The sequence below is a fragment of the Salvelinus sp. IW2-2015 genome, linkage group LG17 (assembly GCF_002910315.2).
Source record: "Salvelinus sp. IW2-2015 linkage group LG17, ASM291031v2, whole genome shotgun sequence".
Classification (NCBI taxonomy): Eukaryota; Metazoa; Chordata; class Actinopteri; order Salmoniformes; family Salmonidae; genus Salvelinus; species Salvelinus sp. IW2-2015.
This window is the reverse complement of record NC_036857.1, coordinates 18,556,501-18,567,129: the sequence shown is the minus strand read 5'-3', so window position 1 is coordinate 18,567,129 and position 10,629 is coordinate 18,556,501. Positions and strand designations below refer to the sequence as shown.

The following is a 10,629-nucleotide window of genomic DNA, read 5'->3' as shown; positions in this document are numbered from 1 at the left end:
CCCTGATTAGGCTACAGTCAGGGCCTGCTCTAGCATTTTGGGGGCCCTAAGCGAGAATTTCACAAAGAAATGCACATTTTAAAGTACATTTTCTGCAATTCTACACATTTTGCCATGGGGCAGAGAGAACATTTTGCTGTTTTAAAGCATGTTTTCTGCAGTTCTACACATTTTGCCATGGGGCGGATAGGAAATGTAGCATTTTTATAACAACTTTCATGCAATTCTACTTATTTTGCCATGGGGCAGAGATATATTTTTGCAGTTTTAAAGCAAGTTTTCTGCATGTCTACACATTTTGCCGTGAATTATGCCATGTTAATTCATATCTGAGTGACAGTGACTAACAAAATCAATGAGGGCCCCCTGGGTGGCCGGTCGATATTCGGCCTTGATTACTGCAAATTTAGACTGAAAAATATGCATGCAACCATTTCAAAGATTTTACTGAGTTACAGTTCATATAAGGAAATCAGTCAACTGAAATAAATAAATTAGGCACTAACCTATGGATTTCACATGACTGGGAATACAGATATCACAGATACCTTAAAAAAAGTAGGGACGTGGATGACCCCCATTTGCCTCATGCAGCACGACACATCTCCTTCGCATAAAGTTGATCAGGAAGTTGACTGTGGCCTGTGCAATGTTGTCCCACTACTCTTCAATGGCTGTGCGAAGTTTCTGGATATCGTACACGTCGATCCGGAGCATCCCAAACTTTCCCACTGGGTGACATGCCAGGTGAGTAGGCAGGCCATGGAAGAACTGGGAAATTTTCAGCTTCCAGGATTTGTGTACAGATCCTTGTGACATGGGGCTATGGATTATCATGCTGAAACATGAGGTGATGACGGTGGATGAATGGCACGACAATGGGCCTCTGGATCTCGTCATGGTATCTCTGTGCAATCAAATTATTGTCAATAATACGTCTGTCATCTGCCCAGTACAGTTGAAACCAGGATTCATCCGTGAAGAGCACACTTCTCCAGCGTGCCAGTGGTCATCAAAGGTGAGTATTTTCCCACTAAAGTCAGTTACGACGCTGAACTGCAGTCAGATCAAGACCCGGGTGAGGGCGAGCACGCAGATGAGCTTCCCTGAGACGGTTTCTGACAGTTTGTGTAGAAATTCTTCAGTTATGCAAACCGACAATTTCATCAGCTGTCCGGGTGGCTGGTCTCAGACGATCCCGCAGGTGAAGACGCCTGATGTGGAGGTCCTGGGCTGGCGTGGCTACTGGGCTCTGCGGTTGTGAGGCCGGTTAGATGTCCTGCCAAATTCTCTAAAATTACGTTAGAGGCGGCTTATGGTAGAGAACTGAACATTCAATTCTCTGGCATCAGCTCTGGTGGACATTCCCGCGGTCAGCATGCAAATTGCACAATCCCTAAAAACTTGAGACATCTGTGGCATTGTGTTGTGTGACAAAACTGCACATTTTAGAGTGGCCTTTTATTGTCCACAGCACAAGGTGCACCTGTGTAATGATCATGCTGTTTAATCAGCTTCTTGACATGCCACACCTGTCAGGTGGATGGATTATCTTGGCAAACGGGGAACTCCTCAGTAACAGGGATGTGAACTAATTTGTGCACAAAATTTGAGAGAAATAAGCTTTTTGTGTGCATGGAACATTTCTGGGCTCTTTTACTTCAGCTCATGATGGAACATGGGACCAACACTTTACATGTTGCGTTTATATTTTTGTTCAGTGTAGATAACTGGCTAGATAGACTAATTTACCAATCTAAACATGTTAGCTGACACTGCTAATTGAGGGATGATGAGTGACAGACAAAACAAGAGAAAAACTGCTGATGCAGAACCAAATGTAGGATCTACACCTTGTATTATACTATTCTAACGGTAAATTGAGACGCAAATTTAGTCTGGGCCTATTATGTTGGAATGATTAAACTTCATGAAAAAAATTACCTTCAATTACCGTGTTTGGAAAGAAGTCTGACAGACGACGTTGCCCTTATAACAGAGATGTCACCAAGTCAAATGCAGTGGCCACTACCGTGCCCAACGCTGCCACCTACACGCGGTAGGCGGCGACGCGACCAAGCAGACAGCGGCAGCGAGCATTCATACCGCTCAGAACGAGGCTTTTACTTGCTATTGCGAGCTCAGACCGCATACCACTCCATTCATGCTGTGAGAAGCTCAAGACTCGGAACGCGGAGCTTTTGGACGAGAATCGTGACAGTCGTGGAAATGCCTTCAAGTTTAATATTTTAACCATGCTGAAGAAAACAAACCCCAAGATCACAATTATCCGTAAGTAGAGCAAAACTTTTCTGCTGCAACTTCACTTATAACGTGGTTATTACAGTGTCATTTGTAGCGTAGTTTGTGGCTCGATTGAGTGACTGACATTCCTTCTCTCTCCCCCGATGTCTCTTCCCTGGCTGTTTCTATTCCCCGTGTCGTAGTATTAATATAATTCGGATAAGCAACTGAGGACTCAATGCATGCGGTTTGAGGGAATCCTTTTGGTTCAATTAGCCTATCTGCGTTCCCTCAGCCTATTCAGGTTTGGGCAGACCACATTGTTTGGCAAAATAATTGAACGCCCTATTTGATATGATTGGTAAGTTGGTAAAGTAGACCGGTTACGAACGGATATAAGTAAGTGTCAAGCAGCCGTGTGTAGGCTACATAGCTGGGGCGTTCTCTTACATGCAGAATGTGTGCAGATCACTGCAGGAGAATAGAAAATGAGAATAGAAAATTCTATTTAATTTTCAACTCCATAACTTGCACACATAGAGCTTGCCACTGTATCATTGCCTGGAGAAAAATAAAGCCGTAAATGGCAAATTATTGAAGTAATTTCAGAAGCTTTGACATGTCTTGACGCAGCTGTATATACCATTATTTTTTATGTCGCATCAACATGCACTTTAATGTAATCGTATTTATTTTTTTACACAGAATACGTAGGTGACGATTGGTTTGGGGATGACTGTTGGAAGCAGCCTATGCATTTCATTTCGATGCCGAGAAAATCGGATAAAAGTGGTATGACTATGCTGGAACGTGTTGGAAGAAGCTCGTATATAACCTCCACTTTAGACTCCGCATTTAGGTGATCGGATTTTACTGCCCACAATGCATAGTAATGTTCAGACATCAGCGTGGCTTTCAGATTTCTCTTGGAGTGTGACATTTACGAATTTATCTAGGGGATTAACCATTTTGGTGGTGTCCCGCTTTTGTTACGATTCCCTATTGCATTGTGTTTAGATTTGTAGCCTACATGCATGCGGTGCTGGCCGTGATGTTATTCACACAACCACAGTGTATGCATCATTGGTAGACATATAAGTACTATATGCAAGTACATTTTATTAGGCTTTTATAGCCTACTGGTAGGGGAATGCACATGTCTTTTTATGCGTAACCAAACGGTCACTATTTTTATTATGGGGGCCTTATTGGAGAATTTGAGGGCCACTTCATAGACTACCATCCAAGTTTTATTTAGTCTACACATTGGTGTGTGGTCTTACTACTCATAAATAGCATAATGTGGATGACAGGCTAAGAAGCAATCACTGGATGTGCGAACCTTTTAGTCTATTCTTCCACAATTTTCAATAATTACAAATGTGTCCACTTAATTATATTGATTTCATTTTTGCAGACATCTGTTAGCGTTCAGCGCACTCATCTTGCTATTTGATTTGATAGCCTAGCGATGTAATAGAACAGGCATATTTCCCTATTGTAACAATAGTGGGGAAATTCGGTTGATTTAGAGCCCTACTTGCGTTATGATCAACGAACGGTGAGTAATATTGTTTTGAGGGGCGCTCACTGGGGCTCACTTTGTGTCATGGTTCCCGCGCTCATGTTTGGCTGCCCTAAAGGCAATCTTTACTTAGTTTCCTTTTGCATCTCCGTTTGTGGAGAAAAAATGTCTAGCCATATCAACTGAGACCAAACCATAATTCATAGGCTACAGTAGCCTTAGCCATATGTGATAAGACGTTTTACAATCGGGAGTTATTTGAATATCATATGGACGCTGGAGTCATTCCTTAGCTACAGTAGCTTATACTATAAAGGCTCCATACATTTGTCTTATTTTTGCTTTAAATCTGGACTGCGTGTCTGTTAATTTGCTTTTCTCATGCACTCAGTTCAATATGTGCTCAGCATGCATGTCATCTGAAAAGTGTGGGTCACATGGTTCTAGCCACAATAAACACATAGTTTATCAGTGGACAGTGGGACAAGCCATGTGCAGGCCAAAATAAGACATTTAATTGAGAGAGGCCATGAATACCCTAGCCCAAAGGCGGCAGATGGCGATATTGAGTCTTTCCATCTTACCATCCAAACACATTGTATGCAGCCGGCAATAGACTCGTGTCCCATGTTGACCATGTTTTCTCATTAAGTAGATTTAATGGCGAGAAGGCAGAAATGGGTAAAATATGCATACTTTCTTTATGAAACACAATTTTCCACCACCATGCTAAAGTGGCTAATGGCTAGGAATGCTAGTCTCCGATGTTGCATATTGTAAAAACATATTTTTTAAAAATGCTGAATATTGCATTTGGCCAATCAGATTGCAGCAGTCTGTTGTTTATGCCTTGATCACACTGACAGCAACATTATGAAAAATGGAATGCAGCATCATTTGGATATGTGTGCAACAAAAGTTAAACATTCACCTTCACCTACTAATTTCTGTCAAGCCGTCTACGCATACAATTTGATGCATACATTTGATAAATCCAACATATGCACCACACAGAACGCACTGCAACTGCTTCTGTAGTGCAATGCTGCAAGGCAAACGCAGGGTTCCATTGGAAATGAATGTACTTGTGGTGTACCATAATGCAATGATGCTGTCGGTGTGATTGAAGTGTTACCCCTGGCTGAACACAGGGTGCAACGTCAGGAAGTATCATTAGCCACTAGCATGGTGGTGGAAAATTGTGTTTCATAAAGAAAGTATGCATATTTTACAAAACTGTTTCCGCCTTCTCACCATTAAATCTGGTTAAGGAGGAAATCGACGCATTTGCAGCCTGAATGGAGAATGTTTTAGGTACGAACCGGTCCATGGAGGATACAAGTGCATTGCGGGGTGCATACAATGCGTTTTTGGACGGTAAGACAAAACCATCAGTACCAGATCAAAATCGCCATCTGCCTGCTTTTGGGCCACGAATACCCCACTTAGTATGGAATGCCAGTCACCCCGCATTTCTGTGTCCTCGCCTCGGTGCCTGTAGGCAATTATTTTGTATAAAATACAGTCATAGATGATGTCAAACAGAACAGTATGGTAGAAGTAAGCATTTGATTCTGACCTTTATGGCCCTTACCTGCCTGAATGACAGGGAGATATGTTATGTGGAATGATTGTCCCTGACAGCTCCCACCCTAAACAGTCCACTGTCACACCATCTCACTCAGTCCACTGTCACACCACCTCACTCAGTCCACTGTCACACCACCTCACTCAGTCCACTGTCACACCACCTCACTCAGTCCACTGTCACACCACCTCACTCAGTCCACTGTCACACCACCTCACTCAGTCCACTGTCACACCACCTCACTCAGTCCACGTGTCACACTCACCTCACTCAGTCCACTGTCACACCCACCTCACTCAGTCATGTCACACCACCACTCAGCTCAGTCCACTGACTGTCACACCACCTCACTCAGTCCACTGTCACACCACCTTCACCAGTCCACTGTCACACCACCTCACTCAGTCTACTGTCACTCACCATCCTCACTCAGTCCACTGTCACACCACCTCACTCAGTTCTACTGTCACACCACTCACTCAGTCCACTGTCACACCACCTCACTCAGTCCACTGTCACACCCCACCTCCACCTCAGTCGCACTGTTCACACACACCTCACTCAGGGTCTTACTGTCACACCACCTCACTCAGTCCACTGTCACACCACCTCACTCAGTCCACTGTCACACCACCTCACTCAGTCCACTGTCACACCACCTCACTCAGTGCATCTATCTGAGTCTCAAAATTCCAAACTGTTCCAAACGAACAAAATGCTATTTTCCCCATGTGTGTATGGACTACATCCCAGAGTGATAAACCCTATACATCACTTCTGTTTGTAGGCTTCTCTAGCTACTCAATTAGTGAATCCATGTTATTGTTGATTCATTGAAATTCTTATCTTTACCTATTTGAAATGTTTTGTTATTGCAGTAGACCCTATTCATCTCAGTAATAACAAACTATTCTTTGGTATTTTTGTCCTCTACTTTTTCCTATCCTCTCTTTCAAGGCTCTGGTCTGTCAGGGATAGTGGAGCTTTTATGTCTGAAATGTTTTGAAGCTGGCTCCGCTGTAAAAGGGCACCTAGATCAAAGGGACAGAGATTGAAATAGTTTCTCTTCTACATTTTTTGGGGAAAAATGACAGGTAAAGAAAATGGAGGAGGCAGACATATTCGATGTGATCAAAATCACAGTCTTCTGTGAAGAACATGGGCTCAAACTCAGTGATTACTATTCCATTTGATTTTTGCCACAGCAAGTATGCCGTTTGTTTTCTTAAATTCAATTTGAATATCTATTGGACGGCCTGCATGTTTTTGTCAGGAATAAACACAATTTTATCAGCACTTATTCCTCAAAAGCTCCTATATGTGTAAATACTGTACATGTGTTTCGGTTGTTATCCATACAGTACACCTGACTTGAAGAGGATTAGCCCATTCCATGTTATTGGAATAGTAAACCCCTGGCAGTATTAGTGATGGGGGGGGGGGGATCAATACAGTTACATATTGGGATATAATTTTTTATGACATATGTGACTACATATTTCCCATTTTAGTCTTATGTACCATTTCCAAGATTGGCTTTTTGTACATTTTATAAAAGTACAGACTCAAAGCTTCAAAATGGTATATTATACACTGCAGTTTGGGGAAACATGGGAAAGTTATGCTTATTTGAAATGTGATAAACTTGTTGTTCCACCTTCTAGACAAGTGCCAGAAAATCCCCTTGAAAGTTTTTCACACTTGCTAGGGAGCTCTTTTTTGAGTACACCCATTCAGCATCTCGTTCACACTCTCTTAAACCTTAACCCCAACCATCTCTTTAAGTATTCACGTGAGGCCATATTCTAATCTGAGTGATTAAACAATTAGTCAAAGTAGTAGCCTACAATAAGAAAAATCTCCAGGTAAAAATATAATCTGGCTAAATGGAGTCTTTTGTTTAGACATGTAGCAAGCTAGCTAGCTAGCTAGCTCAACAAGTTCATTAACCATAATCCCAAACCATACAGTTTAGCAATACAAACGATTTGTCATACATTTAGCCAGCCAACATGCATGAAATTATGCACTATTAGTATGCAGGTAAAGCTAACCAACCAGCTAGCTAACAACTAACAATACAAACAGATTTATGACTAAATGAGATACAATGTATAATGTTAGCTGGTGTTAGAAACCAAGCAATTTATTGAGGCTGCATGCACTCAACCGACACAGTTATAAATAACGACAACTCCATACAGAATATGTTGGCTCTTGGTCGTTGTAGCCTATCCTTCTCCTTCCATTCCATCATTTTAATTCCACCTTCCATTGATTAGATAATCTCCTAACTTTTGCCTATTTGCCTCTTGATGATTTATGATTCGCCAACAACAACAACAAGCTACACGCGCGACTCTCATGAAAAGCAAAGAGCAGCAGCATATTTGATAAATGTATCTTTCTCTCTCTCTACTGCAGGAGTCACTTTCTGATCTGTATGGGTCCTTCCGGACAAGTCCGTTAAAATTACAAATACCCGAGACCCGTGACAATCATTTCCGACCCAGACCCGTGATATCAGTTAGAATTCTGGATCGGGTCTCGGGTATTCGGGTGCAGGTGGAGCCCATCGTCCTCCAGAATGTAGTCCATCACAACATTCTCCCACTGAGCTTTCTCTATAGCGGCAGTTCAGTTCAGGGGATCAATGTTGTTGAGAACTATAGCAACATGTTTGCAGTTGTCCATTGCTATTATCTTAAAAAAATTATCTGCAGTAGTCGCTGATCGAAGAAGACCCCATTATGTGGCATGGGACACAAATCAGGACCTATCTCACGGCATGACCATCCCCTCCATTATCTCAGCCAATCAAGGCTAGCCAGGAAAAATCCTTAGTTTCTCTGTGAGAAACGAACTAGGCTCATACTTTAATTTGTATTCACATTTACAGATCACCTACGAGTTTGTTATTAAGACACAGGAAAGTTCACATGTTCAAGAAGGCGTTTCTGCAACAACAACAACAACATAATAACATTTTTATGAAAATACTTTTTTTTGTTTTTTTATCCTGTGAATTAGGAATGTCTGTCTTACTTGAGAGATTCAGACACATATTGCAATAATATATAATTTTTTGCTCTAGTTGGCCTTACCGGCACCAAAATAGTATTTTTTCTTCATAGCTTGTTCGCCATCATCTTTTTAAATGCGGAGCCAATACGTTTTCAGCACTTTTATTTCCATGACTGATCAAAACTCATTTCTCATGTAGAGTCCAGTGAGTGTGTGGGTAGACTCTAGTGAGTGTGTTGGTAGAGTCTAGTGAGAGACAGTAGATCTAGCTGGTCTGTCATAATATAATAGAGACAGTTGATCTAGCTGGTCTGTCATAATATAATAGATAATGTAGATCTAGCTGGTCTGTCATAATATAATAGAGACAGTAGATCTAGGTGGTCTGTCATAATATAATAGAGACAGTAGATCTAGCTGGCCTGTCATAATATAATAGATACTGTAGATCTAGCTGGTCTATCATAATATAATAGAGACATTAGATCTAGCTGGTCTGTCATAATGTATTAGAGAAATTAGATCTAGCTGGTCTATCATAATATAATAGAGACAGTAGATCAAGCTGGCCTGTCATAATATAATAGAGACATTAGATCCAGCTGGTCTGTCATAATGTAAAACAGACATTAGATCTAGCTGCTCTGTCATAATATAATGGAGGCAGTAGATCTAGCTGGTCTATCATTATATAATAGAGACAGTAGATCTAGCTGGTCTGTCATACTATAATAGAGACATTAGATCTAGCTGGTCTGTCATAATGTACTAGAGACATTAGATCTAGCTGGTCTGTCATAATGTACTAGAGACATTAGATCTAGCTGGTCTGTCATACTATAATAGAGACATTAGATCTAGCTGGTCTGTCATGAATAATAATAGAGACATTAGATCTAGCTGCTGTCATAATATATAGAGACATTAGATTAGCTGGTCTGTCATTATATAATAGAGACATAGATATTAGCTGGGCTGTCATATATAATAGAGACATTAGATCTAGCTGGTCTGTCATAATGTAATAGAGACATTAGATCTAGCTGGTCTGTCATAATATAATAGAGACATATATCTAGCTGGCTGTCATAATATAATAATACTGTAGATCTAGCTGGTCTGTCATAATATAATAGAGACAGTATATCTAGCTGGTCTGTCATAATATAATAGAGACAGTATATCTAGCTGGTCTGTCATAATATAATAGAGACAGTAGATCTAGCTGGTGTCTCTCTTGTCCCTCTGCAGCAGACATATGGTGAGCAATATGTTTGAAACAGCGAATCGCAATAAAATCACAGTATCGCATCGCAATACATACAGAATCATGAAAATCGTGAGAATCGCAATACATATCGTATCAGCACCTACAGTAAGGATCGTGATAATATTGTATCGTGAGGTCCCTTGCAATTCTCAGCCCTAGTCAGTATCCCTGCCACAGCATGCACGCACCGACACATCACCATCCACACATCATCCTTCACAATTCAAATCAAATCAAATTGTATTTGTCACATGCTTCGTAAACAACAGATGTATACTAACAGTGAAATGCTTACTTATGGGCCCGTCCCAAAAATGCAGAGAGAAAAATAGAGACATAGTAGAACAAATAGAAAAACAATAACACAAGGAATAATCATGGTGGGTTAGGATTATATTTTTAGCCCTGGGCCATGGCCAAAGTTAGACTGGTGTTTTTTCGTCACATAGTTTTGAGACCCATCTTCTATTCTGATCCACTGTTTTTGCTGGCTTGCAGCAGAGAGGAGAGGGGAGAAGAGGAGATGGGAGGAAGGACTTTCCTGGGATGACGAGTCTGACGGTGACAATGATATTGACAGTCTGGGCAGGAGCCTGCGAACTTCTTAGTCTGCATGCATAGCACTCTTCCTGATCAGGACGCTGGCTGGTCCACCTCATTCTGTTGAGTGCTTAGTCAAAGACAAAAGTGACGGTGTGTGTGTCTATAAGCACACGACCCTCTAAGTGTAAGTTATTATTACACACAATAATTAAAATGACCTTGCAGTGGTTTGGTAACATAGTGCTAGCCTTATCAGGGCTCAGTGTTCTTATCTGGTATAGTATCCTAACTTGCCCTGCTGTTGGCTCTGTATAGCAACACAAAGACTGTTCTGGGTACTGAGGCCTTAAGGCCAGTAGGACACCCTGTTTTGCCTAGGTGCGTCGGACCTGGTGGGAAGGAACTTTGAAAGCTTTGCACCTGGAAAGCCCCCCC

At 41.5% G+C, this 10,629-nt stretch overlaps 1 pseudogene; it reads left to right on the top strand.

Annotated features, from left to right (window-relative positions):
• The first annotated feature begins 2,173 nt into the window (after positions 1 to 2,173).
• Positions 2,174 to 10,629, top strand: part of LOC111976433 (plexin-A1-like) — a 72,506-nt pseudogene continuing 64,050 nt past the window's right edge.